This window comes from Hemicordylus capensis, chromosome 1 (assembly GCF_027244095.1).
Source record: "Hemicordylus capensis ecotype Gifberg chromosome 1, rHemCap1.1.pri, whole genome shotgun sequence".
Taxonomy (NCBI): Eukaryota; Metazoa; Chordata; class Lepidosauria; order Squamata; family Cordylidae; genus Hemicordylus; species Hemicordylus capensis.
In genome coordinates, this window is record NC_069657.1 from 21,229,046 (window position 1) to 21,247,066 (window position 18,021).

The 18,021-nt window shown below is 47.9% G+C and overlaps 1 protein-coding gene across 3 annotated transcripts in view; it reads right to left on the reverse strand.

The window, feature by feature from the left end:
* TNFAIP2 (TNF alpha induced protein 2) overlaps positions 1-17,327 on the reverse strand; it is a 49,505-nt gene extending 32,178 nt beyond the window's left edge. The window contains exon 1 of one of the 3 annotated variants that reach the window (XM_053285466.1): positions 17,197-17,327. The gene's annotated coding sequence lies outside the window, so the exon portion shown is untranslated. The remainder of the gene's footprint in view (positions 1-17,196) is intronic. The other 2 variants (XM_053285457.1, XM_053285476.1) reach the window with 2 other exon arrangements.
* Between the last annotated feature and the right edge of the window lie 694 nt (positions 17,328-18,021).

Sequence of the window (18,021 nt, forward strand, 5' to 3'; positions counted from 1 at the left end):
TAATCTTTTAATATTTCAAAAAATATTTAGCAGTGGACATAGCCAGACCAAAAAATGCTGGAAAACTACACATTTCAGTATGTGGGGGCTCATGAAATACCCAAATACTATGTGGAGATGTACTTGGAAAACTAAACAGAAGTGCCTGTCTAATTCTCTACTATGCATTGTAGCATCACTATTACATAAGTTTTAAGTATTTCAGTAAGACAGTTAAAATGAGAGAAAGAGAGCAAGAAACTCCCAGTGGGCCTCAATACTAAGGATTTCACACTGATTCAAAGACAAACTCACCATTAACAGCCATATTATTAAGACATCACATTTAACTCACTTATCACAAGAAGCAAAGTAAGAGCAAATGAATACAATCCTAGCTCAAAAGCTTCAGCTTAGTATTCACAAGCCCTGATTCTCTGTACATAGTGCCAAACTAAATATGTGTACAGTGACTTATATTATATTAAATTTTTAAAATTTAGTTTACCTGTAGCCCCTTCGGGGGGCTTCCTAAAGGCTGTGGGGGGGTCTGCAAATGGCCCCCCTCCCCCCGCTGGCCTCTAGGGCTTCGCAGGGACCATTTGAGCATGTGCGGTGACCATTACATTTTTTTTTTAAAAAATAGCTGCTAAAAACAAAATGGCCACCTTGCATGCTCAAATGGCCTCTGCGAGGCCTGGCCTGGCCTAGGGCCTCACAGAGGCCATTTGAGCATGTGTGGTGGCCATTTTGTTTTCAGTGGCCATTTAATTTTTTTTTATAATTTTGGAAAATGGCACCCCCCTTCAAGTGGCGCCTGGGGCACGTGCCCTGCCTGCCCTACCCTAGATACACCCCTGGTGAGGAAATGAGCAGAAGAGCTGGCAGATTAGAATCTTGGAATTAGCATCACTGAGAATAGCATCACTGCTTCAGAAGTTAGTTTGGATTGCAGCCAAAAGTTAGATTGAAGAGGGAAGATTAATTTGTTGGAGAAGATATAGGACATGGATGGCCAACCTGAGGCTATCTAGCTCTTGCTGGACTACAACTCCCAACATCCCCAGCAGCATTCAACTGGATTGTCTCAGGTTAGACATCCCTATATTAGTTGGGATCCAATCTATTTCCTATTTAGGCTGCTTTTTCACAGAAGCCTGATCCGACGCATTTTTTGGAGGGCTAATTATTACAGTTGGACTTAATTTCAACTAAATGTCTATAGGATTGCAAGTCCTCAGGGGATTCCTCTGAGTCCAAGGACAAGGGAGGGCTGTATCCTCAGGTTGTGGGGGAGGTGCTGTCTGGGGTTCCCCTCAATCTCCCAGTTGGGAGGGGGGGTTCATGGCAGCATGGGATCACTCGGGGTCACATCTCCTGAATTGTCCGCTTCAACACCTCAAGGTGGGTGGTGGTGCTCCTTGACCAGTATTCCCTATAGCAGGGATTCCCAGATGCTGCTGACTACAACTCCCATAATCCCCAGCTAAAGAACACTGCAGCTGGGGATGTTGGGAGCTGCAGTCAACAACAACTGGGAATCCCTGTTACAGGGAATGCTGCCCTAGACTCAGGGTCATGGCAATATGCATGCAGTTATTCACAGATTATGTTGAATGCAGGTACACCAGTACACTTCCTAGCTGTACCCTCCATTTGAGGGTACAGCTAAGAGGCAAGATGCCTCTAAATACCAGTTGCAGGAGAACAACAGCAGATGAGAGGGCATGCCCTCACTGCACCTCTTGCCTGTGGGCTTCCCAGAGGTGTCTGGTGGGCCACTGTGTGAAACAGGATGCTGGACTAGATAGGCCTTGGGCCTGATCCAGCAGGGCTTTTCTTATGAGGGAGCCTATTCCCAGGTTTACTTTTCAAATGAATGCATGCATAAACGTATATCCAGACATGTACATGCATACAGACACCTGTAAGCACCTAAATACATCCGTAATTTGAATTCTTTATTGGAATTTAGGAGAGCCCTAAAGACCTACCTGTTCGGCCTGGCCTTCCAGTGCTCTTAAATTGTTTTAAAGGGTCTTTGATGTTTGTGAACCGCCCTGAGCTATTTTGTAAGGGCAGTCTAAAAATCAATCAAACAAACAAACAAACAAGGCTTCAGTCAAGACTTTTTCTTTTTAGGACCTTGGGCCAATCAGAACTGGCCATGCCATGCCATGCCACAAGGAAGAAGTGGTGATGTTTCTTTTTCTCTGTCAATCCAAGCACATACAAAATCTGCTGGGTCAGAGCATACACCAATCATCCTGGGAAGGAGAGCTGGTCTTGCGGAAGCGAGCATGAATGGTGCCCTTTGCTAAGCAGGGTCTGGCCCGTCTTGCACTGGGATGAGCGATATGAGCACTCTCTGCTGCAGTTCCCCTTCGGGGATGGTAGAGCATCAGTGGTAGAGCATCTGCTTGTATGCAGAAGGTCCCAGGTTCCATCCCTGGCAGCATCTCCAGATAGGACTGGGAAAGACTCCTGCCTGAAGCCTTGGAGAGCCACTGCCAGTCACTGCAGACAATCCTGAGCTAGATGAACCAATGGCCCAACCCAGTATAAGGCAGCCCCCCAGAGTGGCTAGGAAGCCAACGTGCAGGGCCTGAACAGAAGAGCCAGCCTTCTCCTGGGTGGCTCCTCAGGAGCTGGCCTTCAGCTGCTTAATGCTCTTGAACATACGTAGCTGTCTGCTCCTGAGCCAGACCATTAGTCCACGTGGCTCACTATTGTCTCTGCACTGCCTGCCAGTGGTTCTCCAGGGTTTCAGAGAAGCTCTTTTCCCATGAATTTGTCTAATGCCAATTCAAAGCCATCCGGCCATGACGACATCAATTAGCAGAAAATTCCATCAATTAATCATGCATTGTGCAATGAGGCATTTCCTTCTGCCTGTCCTCCATCTGCTACAACATTCATTTTGATGACCCTGAATTCTGCTATAATTACAATGGAAGAAGGTGGGACCAATGTCCCTGGGTCGTTGAGGCAGACGTGGGGGCCGCTGGCTGTGCGGCAGCTCATTCTTCTCTCCCCCTCCTGCCTCACTGGCATGCCAGGCTCCTGGATCACAGGACTTGGCTTCAAGCAGACAAGAGTCCTCTCCAGGCAGAGAGGGGGAGGAGTGCCAGGCAGCATCCTGTGTCTTTGATATGCTCATTCTTCACTCCCCTCTCCTGCCTCACTGGCATGCCAGGCTCCTGGATCACAGGACTTGGTTTCAAGCTGACAAGAGTCCTCTCCAGGCAGAGAGGGGGAGGAGTGCCAGGCAGCATCCTGTGTCTTTGATATGCTCATTCTTCACTCCCCCCTCCTGCCTCACTGGCATGCCAGGCTCCTGGATCACAGGACTTGGTTTCAAGCAGACAAGAGTCCTCTCCAGGCAGAGAGGGGGAGGAGTGCCAGGCAGCATCCTGTGTCTTTGATATGCTCATTCTTCACTCCCCCCTCCTGCCTCACTGGCATGCCAGGCTCCTGGATCACAGGACTTGGCTTCAAGCAGACAAGAGTCCTCTCCAGGCAGAGAGGGGGAGGAGTGCCAGGCAGCATCCTGTGTCTTTGATATGCTCATTCTTCACTCCCCTCTCCTGCCTCACTGGCATGCCAGGCTCCTGGATCACAGGACTTGGCTTCAAGCTGACAAGAGTCCTCTCCAGGCAGAGAGGGGGAGGAGTGCCAGGCAGCATCCTGTGTCTTTGATATGCTCATTCTTCACTCCCCCCTCCTGCCTCACTGGCATGCCAGGCTCCTGGATCACAGGACTTGGCTTCAAGCAGACAAGAGTCCTCTCCAGGCAGAGAGGGGGAGGAGTGCCAGGCAGCATCCTGTGTCTTTGATATGCTCATTCTTCACTCCCCTCTCCTGCCTCACTGGCATGCCAGGCTCCTGGATCACAGGACTTGGTTTCAAGCTGACAAGAGTCCTCTCCAGGCAGAGAGGGGGAGGAGTGCCAGGCAGCATCCTGTGTCTTTGATATGCTCATTCTTCACTCCCCCCTCCTGCCTCACTGGCATGCCAGGCTCCTGGATCACAGGACTTGGTTTCAAGCAGACAAGAGTCCTCTCCAGGCAGAGAGGGGGAGGAGTGCCAGGCAGCATCCTGTGTCTTTGATATGCTCATTCTTCACTCCCCCCTCCTGCCTCACTGGCATGCCAGGCTCCTGGATCACAGGACTTGGTTTCAAGCAGACAAGAGTCCTCTCCAGGCAGAGAGGGTGAGGAGTTCCAGGCAGCATCCTGTGTCTTTGATATGCTCATTCTTCACTCCCCCCTCCTGCCTCACTGGCATGCCAGGCTCCTGGATCACAGGACTTGGCTTCAAGCAGACAAGAGTCCTCTCCAGGCAGAGAGGGGGAGGAGTGCCAGGCAGCATCCTGTGTCTTTGATATGCTCATTCTTCACTCCCCCCTCCTGCCTCACTGGCATGCCAGGCTCCTGGATCACAGGACTTGGCTTCAAGCAGACAAGAGTCCTCTCCAGGCAGAGAGGGGGAGGAGTGCCAGGCAGCATCCTGTGTCTTTGATATGCTCATTCTTCACTCCCCCCTCCTGCCTCACTGGCATGCCAGGCTCCTGGATCACAGGACTTGGCTTCAAGCAGACAAGAGTCCTCTCCAGGCAGAGAGGGGGAGGAGTGCCAGGCAGCATCCTGTGTCTTTGATATGCTCATTCTTCACTCCCCTCTCCTGCCTCACTGGCATGCCAGGCTCCTGGATCACAGGACTTGGCTTCAAGCTGACAAGAGTCCTCTCCAGGCAGAGAGGGGGAGGAGTGCCAGGCAGCATCCTGTGTCTTTGATATGCTCATTCTTCACTCCCCCCTCCTGCCTCACTGGCATGCCAGGCTCCTGGATCACAGGACTTGGTTTCAAGCAGACAAGAGTCCTCTCCAGGCAGAGAGGGGGAGGAGTGCCAGGCAGCATCCTGTGTCTTTGATATGCTCATTCTTCACTCCCCCCTCCTGCCTCACTGGCATGCCAGGCTCCTGGATCACAGGACTTGGTTTCAAGCAGACAAGAGTCCTCTCCAGGCAGAGAGGGTGAGGAGTTCCAGGCAGCATCCTGTGTCTTTGATATGCTCATTCTTCACTCCCCCCTCCTGCCTCACTGGCATGCCAGGCTCCTGGATCACAGGACTTGGCTTCAAGCAGACAAGAGTCCTCTCCAGGCAGAGAGGGGGAGGAGTGCCAGGCAGCATCCTGTGTCTTTGATATGCTCATTCTTCACTCCCCCCTCCTGCCTCACTGGCATGCCAGGCTCCTGGATCACAGGACTTGGCTTCAAGCAGACAAGAGTCCTCTCCAGGCAGAGAGGGGGAGGAGTGCCAGGCAGCATCCTGTGTCTTTGATATGCTCATTCTTCACTCCCCCCTCCTGCCTCACTGGCATGCCAGGCTCCTGGATCACAGGACTTGGCTTCAAGCAGACAAGAGTCCTCTCCAGGCAGAGAGGGGGAGGAGTGCCAGGCAGCATCCTGTGTCTTTGATATGCTGTCACTGAGCATTTCCCAGCCAGGCTGAGGGAGGGGTGCGCTGAGCTTGAGCACTTAGCCAGCCAGTCATGAGGAGTGGGGGCTGGGCTGGGGCCGGGGCAGGGCCAGGCCAGGCGTGGGCTGTGCAGTCTTGACCATGGGGTTCTAGCATTGAAGGAATCTTTTGGATCACAATTCTTGGTGCATATTCAAGACATGGGAAGTGGGGTGGGGAGGAGAAGAAGGTTGGGGTGGGGGCATCTTCACTTGTTCCCGGTCCCACTCCAATTTTGCTATGCTTATTGTATGTTTTCTAACTTTTGTGAACTGCCTTAGGATTGTTTTTAATGAAAGGAGGTAAATAAATTTAACAATAAATAAAATAAAATGCCCCCGAGGAAAGAGACAGAGGAAAACTTCTAAAGTGATGATGGACACTTGACATTCCTTCATTGAACCCAGTGGAATTTCTGTCCTTGACATGAGAGGAGATACATATTCTTTTTAGTTTTGGGGAGATTCTCCCTTAGGCAGGAAAAGCATAGGACTGCTTGAAATCAACGAGTGATTCAGTCTCATGTGAACAAGACAGCCTTGCCACTATCACAAGGGATGGTTTGGAATATGACTTTAAAAAATAATACTGTTTATTTGAGTTCTGAGAGGGAATGAGGACATTGCGACTATCACGCTGCTTAAGGAAGGATGGCATCTCTTAATTACATCTTAAACAGCAATGGTTCTGTAATTTCCCAAGATTAAACAGTTACCAAAGAATATGAAGAAAGGCTGTATGGTTTCCTTCCTGAAAACGTAACAAACAGGGCAAGCCTGTTCATGTTTACATGGAAGGCAGACTCACTGCTGGGAGAGAACCAGCATGGCTTCTCCAAAGGGGAATCTTGCCTCACAAACCTTTTGGAGTTCTTCGAGAGTGTCAACATGTGGGTGGATCAAGGTGATCCAGTTGACATAGTATTCCTGGACTTCCAAAAAGCTTTAGACAAAGGTCCTCATCAAAGACTCCTGAGGAAACCTAGCAGTCATGGGTTAAGGGGACAAGTACATGTGTGGATTGCTAACTGGTTGAAGGACAGGAAACAGAGGGTAGGTATAAATGGAGAATTTTCACAAGGGAGGGAAGTAAGAAGTGGGGTCCCCCAGGGATCTGTACTGGGACCGGTGCTTTTTAATTTATTCATAAATGATCTAGAAGCAGGGGTAAGCAGCAAGGAGGCCAAATGTGCAGATGATTGCAAACTCTTTCGGGTAGTGAAATCCAAAACGGATTGTGAGGAGCTCCAAAAGGATCTCTCCAAACTGGGGGAGTGGGCGACAAAGTGGCAGATGCGGTTCAATGTTGGCAAGTGCAAATTGATGCACATTGGGATGAAACACCCCAACTTCAAGTATTTGCTGATAGGATCTGAGCTGTTGGTGAATGACCAGGGGAGAGATCTTGGAGTCATGGTGGACAGCTTGTTGAAAGTGTCGACTCAATGTGCGGCAGCTGTGAAAAAGGCCAATTCCATGCTAGGGATCATTAGGAAGGGGATTGAAAATAAAACGGCTAATATTATAATGCCCTTATACAAAACTATGGCGCAGCCACACCTGGAGTACTGCGTACTCAGTGAAGCTTACTCTCTAATCAGTCTGCTTAAGTTAAAACTGAAAGTCCTATGCACAATTCATTAGTGTGTTATTCCCCGAAATAAGCCCCACTGAACACAGTGGCTCTGGCCTCCAGACTAACCCCCTGCTCATGTTGTTAACGTTGTGCTGGTGGGAGGGGCAATTCTGTCAACCCGAGGGTGGTGTAGCAGAGATATCCAGATGTTTTTGACGACAACCCTCAAAATCCCCAGGCAAAGGTCATTGCAGCTGGGCATGTCAGGAGTTGCAGTCAGTGCCACAGGAACACATTTCTGGCAAGTATACAGGTCAGGGCTTCAGAGTGCAGGGAGATCAACTAAAACCTTCCTTTCCCCCAGCACCAGTGCAGTGTGGGCAGTTTAAGTGTTGGTTTCATCTGGATATCAGCCTGTGAGACTTACTTCCAACGTTGCACTGAAAATTAATCAACGTGATGTTTATTTTAGAAGATTACTGTGTTCGCGAATCCTTTTCAAGGAGGGTAGATAAGTTTAGATCACGGCAATTTAAAGCAGCGATTTAAATGGTCATTTACATCAAAAAGGAAAAAAAACCCAGCAGATTTAAATCACTGCTTTAAATCAGATTTCCTATCGGCACTTCATATGATTTCCTAAAAATGATTCATATTAATTGGTTAGTCCAATACCAAAACACATTGCTTCACAACTAAATATAGCACTGATATTATCCAAGAGTGTATCGTTCTTTCCACTCTTACTGCTTTCTATTTCACTCCTGCTCCGTTTCCTATATCTTTCCTGTCCCAGTCTCACTCCATCCCCATAGCAGATTTGCTCATTGCCACCCTTCTCTTTGCACATCTACAAATATGACAAATATCTATATCAATCAATCTTTATTACGGTCACAGACCAGCATAAAGTACATTTTAAAACCTAAGTAGCAATAGATTTTACACTCTAAGACTATCATAAGATGATTTTAAAATATACAATAAGAAATATAAAAGAGGTTAAAATACATTACTAACATAAAATGATTTAAAATATTAAAAATAGGCATGTGGCTACACTAAAAATCTAGCTATGGCTCTAATAAGAGACATGTCTTTTTTAAAATTTAGATTTGGGGACAGAGAGCCATTTAATTTATTTATTTATATCTATGTAAACTGATTGGGGGGCTTTTGTTGAGAAGCAGTATACATAGATATAAATAAATAAAATAAATGGCTCTCTGTCCCCAAAGGGCTCAAAGTCTAAAAAAAAGAAAGAAAGAAACACAAAGCTAGACATCAGCAACAGCCACTGGAGAGATGCTGTGCTGGGGATGGATAGGACCAGTTGCTCTCCCCTTGCTAAACAAAGAGAACCACTACTTTAAAAAGGTGCCTCTTTGCTCAGTTAGCAGGCCTCTGTCTGTTTCGAAAGTATAAAAGCCACCAAATTTTCCAGAAGCACATGGTTATTGTTAGCCATTTACTTTCACGCATAGGTAAGGAAAGGTCCTCTTTTCTCCTGCTGAGGAAATATTCATAATTTGAGACCTGAGCAAATTGCAGGTTACAGGGTAGTTAAAAGAGCATAAACATAGGAGTATGCAAGACCACCCAGGTGGGCACAGTGGATGATTATACATAGGGTGGCATCTTCTGACTGGAACCAGGAGTCAGATTTGCAACCCATGAAGGGGAGGAACGCACCCCTTCTCCACCGTGCAACACTAGCCTCCCCTCCACAGTGGTGCATATAGGTGAAGCTTCAGGTCCTGAGCTGCAGGGAGCTTGCTGGCTGACACATGACACAGTCAGAAGAAGAAGTCCCTCCTTGGGGCCACACTGGACTAGTCACAGGGTCTCTGAGGAAATGCTGCTGCAAAAAACACGTGGCTGGGGAAATGGGGTGGGAATTAACAGCACAGCAACTGCATATGAATCAGCGCCTCCAGCAAATGTTACACATGAGTAGACCCATTGTTTCCCATAGGCCTACTAATGGGTAACAGCCGCTGATTGTTTTGAGCCACTTTTTAATTATATTATTATTATTATTATTATTACTGCATTTATATCCCGCTCTTCCTCCAAGGAGCCCAGAGCGGTGTACTACATACTTAAGTTTCTCTTTCACAACAACCCTGTGAAGTAGGCTAGGCTGAGAGAGAAGTGACTGGCCCAGAGTCACCCAGCAAGTCTCATGGCTGAATGGGGATTTGAACTCAGGTCTCCCCGGTCCTAGTCCTGCACTCTAACCATGCTGGCACTTGGTGCTTGCAGCAGGATCATTGGAACTCTGGAACCCCCCTCTAGCACAGAAATAGTTGTGGGGGGGGGTTAAATAGTTGCAAATCCAGGATAAAAGTCCACATCTGGGAACCCTACCTCTGAGTCAGGAACAGGATAGTATGAGATGTGGAGAGCTGTGGGGGGAATTTGCAAAAACCATACCAGGGACCGAATCTGCAGGGGCAGTCCTTGCATGAGGCGGAATGAGGTGTTGCCTCCGGTGGCAGATCACTGGGGCATCAGCAGGGCACCCAGAAGATGCCCTCCACTGCTCTGACTGGAGGAGCTCTTCAGGACCAATCGGGCTGATCTGGCAACAACAGCCAAGTCCCCAACCTGTGATGCACACCATCAGGGGCAGATTAAGCTTTTTGTTGCCCAAAGGCAATCAGAGATTTGCCACCCCCTCTGTCCGGCAGGAAAGCGGGTGGAAGAGAAGCTTTGTGGAGAGGAGGGAGACGGCGGCCCATAGGCTATGGGAGGCAAAAAGCTTAATCAAAAGCTATTGAACTGGTGTTTTATGATGTTTTAATTGTTAGTTATTATTTTACGCAGTTTTATCATTTCTGTTTTAATTGTTAATTGATCTTAATGGTGTTTTAATGTAAACCGCCCTGAGCCTTTTGGAAGGGCAGTATAAATTTTTTAATAATAATAAAATATATTAAATAAATAATCCGCCCCTGCCTGACACCAAGGCCTGCAAGAGCCTTGCGCGAAGGGCTGGCCATGCAAGTGACGAGCTGCCAGCCTGGACGAAGGAGTGACCCCCATCACTTCAACAAAACACCACCTGGCAGGGGAGAGGAGGGAGAACCCCCTCCCAACACACACATAGCTTTTGCAAGGCTGCTTCCCCCCACCTCTCCTCCGTCTCTCCCCATCCTCTCTTCTTTCCTGCCGTTGCCTCTCTTCTTCACTCTCTTCCTTTTGCAGTCCTTTCCCATTCACTCTCTTCCCCCGCCTCCTTCTCCCCCTCCCCTTTACCCCTTTCCCCTTCTCCATCCACTCTTCCAAGTCTTCTGAGCCTTGCCCCTCCCTGCTTCTTCTCTCCATTCACTCAATGGCTTTTGAGATTCAGCATCCTTCTCTTTGGAGGGTTCATCGCAGGCACTCCCTCCCTCTGAATGTGCTTGCTGAGCAATCTCCACCCACCCACCTTCATGTGGAACTCTGGGTCTCCTTTCCAGCCAAGCGCACTTGTGGGGGAAGCCAGCCCCTCCCCCTGCTTTAGGACATGCACGCCCAGTCTGGCCCCGGAGACTTGGGATCTTCTTTCTGTGCATGTAGTCCTCATGGAAACATTCACCAGAAGTCCAGGGCGGGGAGAGGGGTGTGAACTTGCCTCATCCTAATTCTGTGGGAAGCTTCTGCCCCGCAATACCCTGCATTGAGCCAGTGTGGTATAGTGGTTAGAGTGCTGGACTGGGACCGGGGAGACCCGAGTTCAAATCCCCATTCAGCCATGAGACTTGCTGGGTGACTCTGGGCCAGTCACTTCTCTCTCAGCCTAACCTACTTCACAGGGTTGTTGTGAGGAGAAACTTCAGTATGGAGTACACCGCTCTGGGCTCCTTGGAGGAAGAGCGGGATATAAAATGTTAATAATAATATGGTGGGGGTTGGTGGGGGTGTCCAAACGAAAACCAAAAGTGAAGGTTGTGTGCCAAACATTTTTTGTCCATGGATCCTAGAGCGTGCACCTTTCGGTTTCTGGAGAGAAGACGTTAGTAAGGAGCTAACCGAAAGGTGCAACCTTTCAGGGGGATGAGTGGGGAAAAGCAGAGGGAGGGATCCTGCTGTTTGGGTGTAGGGAGTTGGAGAAAGTCCCTTGCAGAGAACTGTAGGCATTCTCTTGCAGTCCAGCTGCAAAGATCGGGGGAAAGGGTGGTGAAGAGTGGGGAGGGGGAGGGAGATTGTTTCAGAGGGTCAAAAATTTGCCGCTCCTCAAAATTTGCCACTGTAGGCGAGTGCCTACTTTGCCTATGCATTAATCCGCCCCTGCACACCATGCAACAAGAAAATAACAACCCTAAAGGGAAAAAATGTCAGGGGTCCAGTCCAGCCAAAGTCAAGCACTTTTATCATGTCCTGAGGATTTCAACTGAAGTCTTAAGCAAGTGCCTAACTTTGACTGGATTTGGCTCTTGGAATGTACTCAGTCAAACCAGATCAATGGCAATATTTGAAACATCTCTGACTAAGGAAGAAAGGGCACAGAGCTGTGAAATGTCTGACACATTCCCACACTTCTCATGCTGTAATTGTGGGAAGAGAGCAATGTCAAATTCATATCCTCCTCTATCCTTTAGGGAAATCCTCCACAACATAAAGAGCTCTTTAAATAAAGTGTGTGTGTGTGCGTGTGTGCGTGCGTGCGGGAAAGTATCTACAAAAAGCTTGGAATGGCTACTTTTTATTTTTAAAGATACAAACATTTCACCATTTCCTAAGAAGTCATTTCTGAATGTTCTCTCTCTCTCTCTCTCTCTAATTTGTACACTGCCCAAAACTTTCGTCTCTCGGCGGTTAACAATAGCATAAAACAAATACACATACAAAAACTTAAAACAATTTCATTTAAACTGAGTGTTTTTGCGACTTGAGAGATTCTTTCTTCTGTAATGTGTTTTCTTTTTCATTTCTAAGCAAATGCAGATCCACAGCTGCTGCTCTTTCATAACTGGATTCTTGGAAGAGCGAATGCAGATTGTGGAACAGCAGAAGATACCTAACTGCTGAGCCACTTTTCTCAAAGCCAGCAGCCTTTTTATTCAACTCCAGGATAGTTCAGTGATTCTCAATGCAACTGGTACTGAGTCACAGTAAGTGGCTTTGATTTTCTACAGCCTTTATCCTAATAAGCACTGAGGTCTTACTAGGAACAACATCAGCTGCCTTCTGCTGAGTCTGACCATTCATCCATCTAGCTCAGTATTATCTACACTGACTGGCAGCAGCAGCTCTTCAAGATTTCAGACAAGAATCTATTTGGAGATGCCAGAGACTGAAATTGGGACTCTCTGCATGCCACATGTGAAATCTATCACTGAGCTGCAGCCCCGTGGATACAGCAATGGCACATGACAGGTATCTTTTATCATTCATTTCTATTGCCCATTTCAGCACACATGTTTCTTTACCATCTTATTTGCTCTCTGCTTTTGAGGGCAGAACCGTGAACCTCACAGATTGTGAGGTAGGATAGGCTGAGAAGCTGGTGCTCTCATGCATGAGATGCAAAGCAGTTCAGTGCCTTTAGAATAGAAATATATACTCTGGCCAGGATGCTCATTCACATTACAAATGCCTCCTTTGTTTCCAAATGAATAAGGATCAGGACATTTTTTGCAGGAGGCTTAAGCACATTTGTACTGAAATGGGTCTGTGACACAACTGTAAACTGTTGGCCTGGGCTGCATTCCTAAGCACACTTACTCATTAAGCCTCATTAAGCTTAATGGGATTTATTTTTGAGAGAACAAAGAAAGCTGCCTTATACTGAGTCAGACCATTGGCCCATCTAGTCCAGTATCATCTACTCTGACTGGCAGCAGCTTTTCAGGATCTTGGGGAATGGGAAGCCTTTTCCAGCTACTGATCTTTTAACTCAGAGGTTCTCAAATTTGGGAGAGCCTAACTTTAACTTAGGCCACCTAATGGTGCAGGGGAAGTAACTCACCTAGGGAGCAAGAGGTTGCTGGTTCGAATCCCCGCTGGTATGTTTCCCAGACTATGGGAAGCACCTATATTGGGCAGCAGTGATACAGGAAGATGCTGAAAGGCATCATCTCCTGTGCAGGAGATGGCAATGGAGAAGAGAGCTGGTCTTGTGGTAGCAAGCATGACTTGTCCCCTTAGCTAAGCAGGGTCTGCCCTGGTTGCACATGAATGGGAGACTAGAAGTGTGAGCACTGGAAGATATTCCCCTCAGGGGATGGAGCTGCTCTGGGAAGAGCATCTAGGTTCCAAGTTCCTTCCCTGGCATCTCCAAGATAGGGCTGAGAGAGATTCCTGCCTGCAAACTTGGAAAAGCCGCTGCAAGTCTGTGAAGACAATCCTGAGCTAGATAGATCAATGGTTTGACTCAGTATATGGCTGCTTCCTATATTCCTAAACATCTCCTGTATTCTACCAAAGAAAAACCACAGGGCTCTGTGGTCGCCAGGAGTCGACACCGACTCGACGGCACAACAGCAGCTTTAACTCAGAGGTTCCCAATCGGGAGTTCTCAGATTTGGCCTTTCGCCATTGTGGCTGGGGATGGTGAGTGCTGGAGTCAAACAACATCTGGGGCCTCACGCTTGAGAGCCCTTGCTTTAACTCAAGGGTTGGGAACGGACTTAGGAGTTCTTTGGACGGAGGTGGCCTTTCCTACTCCAGTCTGAAAATGCCAGAGATCGGACCTGACCTGAGACCTTCTGCATGCAAAGCTTATGCTCTTCCACTGAGGTACGGCTGCTCCCAGAGCCCCAAATATAAATAAAATGCTCAAGCTGGCTCCTACTTCCCTGCAGTGTGGCATGCCCAAGCTGGAGAAGGAATGAGGTTTTCATACCATTGCACCAAATCATAAGCTTTGGATGGCCACATTTCATTCCACCTTCACACTGTCCTCTAGGGGTCTCTTTCTTCTGAATCCACTCTCACCTTCACAACAACCACACTTGGCACCAACAGTGCAAGACTTGTTTAAGCGTCATGTGTAGGCAGCAGGTGACTGTGGGGAGAAGGAAACAGCCTGGATGAAAGGAATCTGTGGGAGGAGAGCTGGTCTTGTAGTAAGGGAAAGTGTGCCCTCGAGTCGGTGCTGACTCCTGGCAATCACAGAGCCTTGTGGTTTTTCTTTGGTAGAATACAGGAGGGGTTTACCATTGCCTCCTCCCGCGCAGTCTGAGATGATGCCTTTCAGCTTCTTCCTATATGCTGCCCAATATAGGTGCTTCCCACAGACTGGGAAACACACCAGCGGGGATTCGAACCGGCAACCTCTGGCTTGCTAGTCAAGTCATTTCCCCGCTGTGCCATTAGGTGGCAAGCATGAATTGTCCCCTTTGCGAAGCAAGCTTTGCATTTGAATGGGAGACTACATGTGCGAGCACTGTAAGAGATTCCCCTGAAGGGATGGGGCCACTCTGGGAAGAGCAGAAGGTTCCAAGTTCCCTCCCTGGCTGCATCTCCAAGATAGGGCTGAGAGAGATTCCTGCCTGCAACCTTGGAGAAGCCACTGCCAGTCTGTGTAGACAATACTGAGCTGGATGGACCCGTGGTCTGACTCAGTATATGGCAGCCTCCTATGTTCCTAAGACAGACTCAAATGTGCTTTTTAATGTTAGTCTTGTCAGATGTGAAAAGACATCAGACATAAGAAGCATGAGGAAGGCTCTGAGGCAACCAAGTTTCACATATGAAAATGGCAACAGGCTACTGTAAAGCTCTAAGCTGAGCAAGAATTCAAATTTGGTTCTCTCACACTGAACCGCAACACACTATCCCCTGATTCTCTACATTACGTCCAACTCACATACAATCAGTGTATTATACCGATTGTATTATACAATAATAATTGCATTATATCATATTGTAATATAATACAATAATATGTATTATACCAATATAAGCTCTACATAATGTCCAACTCACATACAATCGGCACCCAGAGCCTCTGGATGGGGTGGTTTATAAATTTAATTAATAATAATAAATAATAATTAATACATTGTATGCACGCATGCACAGATCTGTACGCATGCACAGTGGTGCAATTTCTTTTTTCTTTTTTGCATTTTAAATTTTTTATTGGCTTTTACAATAGCTTTACATTCATTTATTTAATTAAGTAAATATTGACTTCCCGCTTACCTATCTGAGTGGTTCACATTAACTATACATATAAGCCATTGCTATAATAATTCAAAACATACATACTCCACATTGCTACTCGATTTTACCCAACCCAACCTGCTGTTATTACTATATTTCAAACACTGCAGAAAAGTCCATATTAGAAAAAATAGTTCTTTAAGTAAGGTAAAAAATAGTCCCCAATCTTCTTTGAAATATTCCAAATTTTACACAGTGGTGCAATTTCTGTCTGTTCTCTGCATTTGAGGCAACCTGCTCCCTGGTTCACTTTTAAAATGTACGCATGCACAGTCATTCACACAAACCTATGTACACGTGTGCAGGAACCTATAGGCACGTTCAGTATAATGTCTGAAACAGGGCAATTTATGTCCCTTAAAATATCCACCCAGATACAATCATCCCCAGGATGGATCGGAACAATTGCCATTCGGATTTTGCAGAGCTATCAAGTTGGTCCACATATCTTGCTCATCACCCACGGCATCCAGAGGTGACCTTCTTCAATCTGTGAATGAGCCATTACAGATGAGAGCTGGTCTTATGAAGGCCAGCTGGTCTTGTGGTAGCAAGCATGAATTGCTCCCTTTGCTAAGCAGGGTCTGCCCTGGTTTGCAGTTGAATGGGAGACTACATGAGTAAGATATCCCACTTTTAGGGGATGGGGCTGCTCTGGGAAGCGCACCTGATTGCTTGCTTGTATGCAGGAAGTTCCCAGTTCCCTCCCTGGCATCTCCAGAGAGGCTAAGTGAGATTCTTCTGCCTGCAACCTAGGAGAAGCTGCTGCCAGTCTGGGTAGACAATACTGAGTTAGATGGACCAACGGTTTGAGTCTGATTCTGCCGAAGGCAGCTTCATTACAGCAGAAAGGACTTTTCATACCCGCGGAGTTAGAACTTTTCATATTGCTGGACCAACCCTTAATTAAAAGTGCAGTCTTCCTCCGTGCACACATCCTAACCAAATTAAGGTGTTGGCACTCTACCTTGAGGCTGTCGCAAACTGCAGACCGTGTGGCTCTTCCATTATGCCTCCCTCTCCCTGCCACTTCACTTCACATGCAGCCTGAAGAACTGGGAAGAACTCAAACGTTTGCTGGGGATGTTGTGATGTTTTAGTGGCCCCTAATAAAGCGACGGAGCCACCGAAAGGCGCAGCGGGGAAGCAACTTGTCTGGGGAGCAAGAGGCTGTCAGTTTGAATCCGAATCCCCACTGGTATGTTTTGCAAAATATGGGAAACACCTATACTGGGCAGCAGCAATATAGGAAGGTGCTGAAGGGCATCATCTCTGTGCGGGAGGAGGCAATGGTAAACCCCTCCTGTATTCTACCAAGAAAACCACATGGCTCTGTGGTTGCCAGAAGCTGACACCCACTGACAGCACAATCTTTCCTTTCTTTCAATAAAGCAATGACTCTACGGTGACTTTATGGTGAGCGGCGGCAACCTCACGATCCTTCCACACAGACGTGTGAACCAGCCTTTTACCTAGCCACTGCCAGTCTGTGAAGACAATACTGAGCTAGATAGACCAACGGTCTGACTCAGTATATGGCAGCTTCCTATGTTCCTAGACCCCATGGATTTGGGGGACTCAAGGTCAAAAGTGGGGTGTGCATATGGGTCAGGTCTAAAATTACTGCTGGAGCTGCACTGTAATCAGTGGATTCCTTTGTGAAACGTTCCCGAGGCCTCTGGACTCATCTACAGTGAAAAAACGAGTTCTGGGTGGACCCTCCCTCCCTCCTCGCAGCGATATGGATAGTTTTCGATTGCAGGAGACCACCACAAGCCTCTCTGTTTACTTTAAGCTTCCTGGAAGAACTTGATACCAACTAAACGCAGCAGAGAAGAGGCTAAAAGCGGAGATGATCGAGAGAAAGGCCAGCAAGGGCACGCGGAACTGACGGCCCCAGGAAAAGTTCTTAGATCAGGCATGAAGAGAAAAACGCAGGGATTTCGCGGGAGATGAAGGACTTACAGTGTCCGGCTGTCCCTGGTTCGGTCCTGGCGCTCTGCTCTGCCCGGGCTAGCTGAAACGCGGCTTCTAATTTCGGGCGAGTTTAGGGCTATATAAGTGAGAGGCGGAGAGAGAGGGGAGAGAGGAGGCGCCGGCTGGCCCATGCACCCCGTGTGGCAGGGTTTGGAAACTCCGCCCTAGAAGAAGATGAGCAAGGTCTGGGGAAATCTCCCCAAGCGGAATTTCCTAGCATGACAGCCCAGGAAGGATGGGGCTGGGAGGGGAGGGGAATAGAAAGGGGTAGGATAACCCGGATAGGTCTCAGTTTAGGCTGGGGGCGTGAGAGCAGAGGCGACGGCAGCAGCCACCCATACGGGGTTGAATAGGCGCCTCAGTCTGGCGAGACAAGCTCCGGATCCTCCTTCTTTGAAAAAGTCCGAGAAAGTCATTCGGTCGGAGCTTCCGCGTGGTGTGATTGGCCGATCACCCCGACGCCATCGAATGTTCGGGGCGCGAACATTGGAGATTATTGCCTTTTGCCTTGGTGCATCAACTGCACCTCTCTTGTCTACACGGACTGGCAGCAGCTCTCCTCGGGGGTGTCTGGTGGGGATCTGCCCCTCTTCCCCGGAGAAGCCAGGGACTGAACTTGGGACCTTCTCCTGGTATCTGATTTTTTAAAAAAATAAATATTATAAATACGTGTAGATAAATATTTTAAGCAACAGAGTCGGCTGCCTCACAGTATTACAGTTCGTCGCCAAGGCAAGTGATGCCCCGTCACCGCCTCTATGTTAACAAAAAGCCAACCAGGACAGCAGCAAGCCACATAGAGCGCAGCTCCGT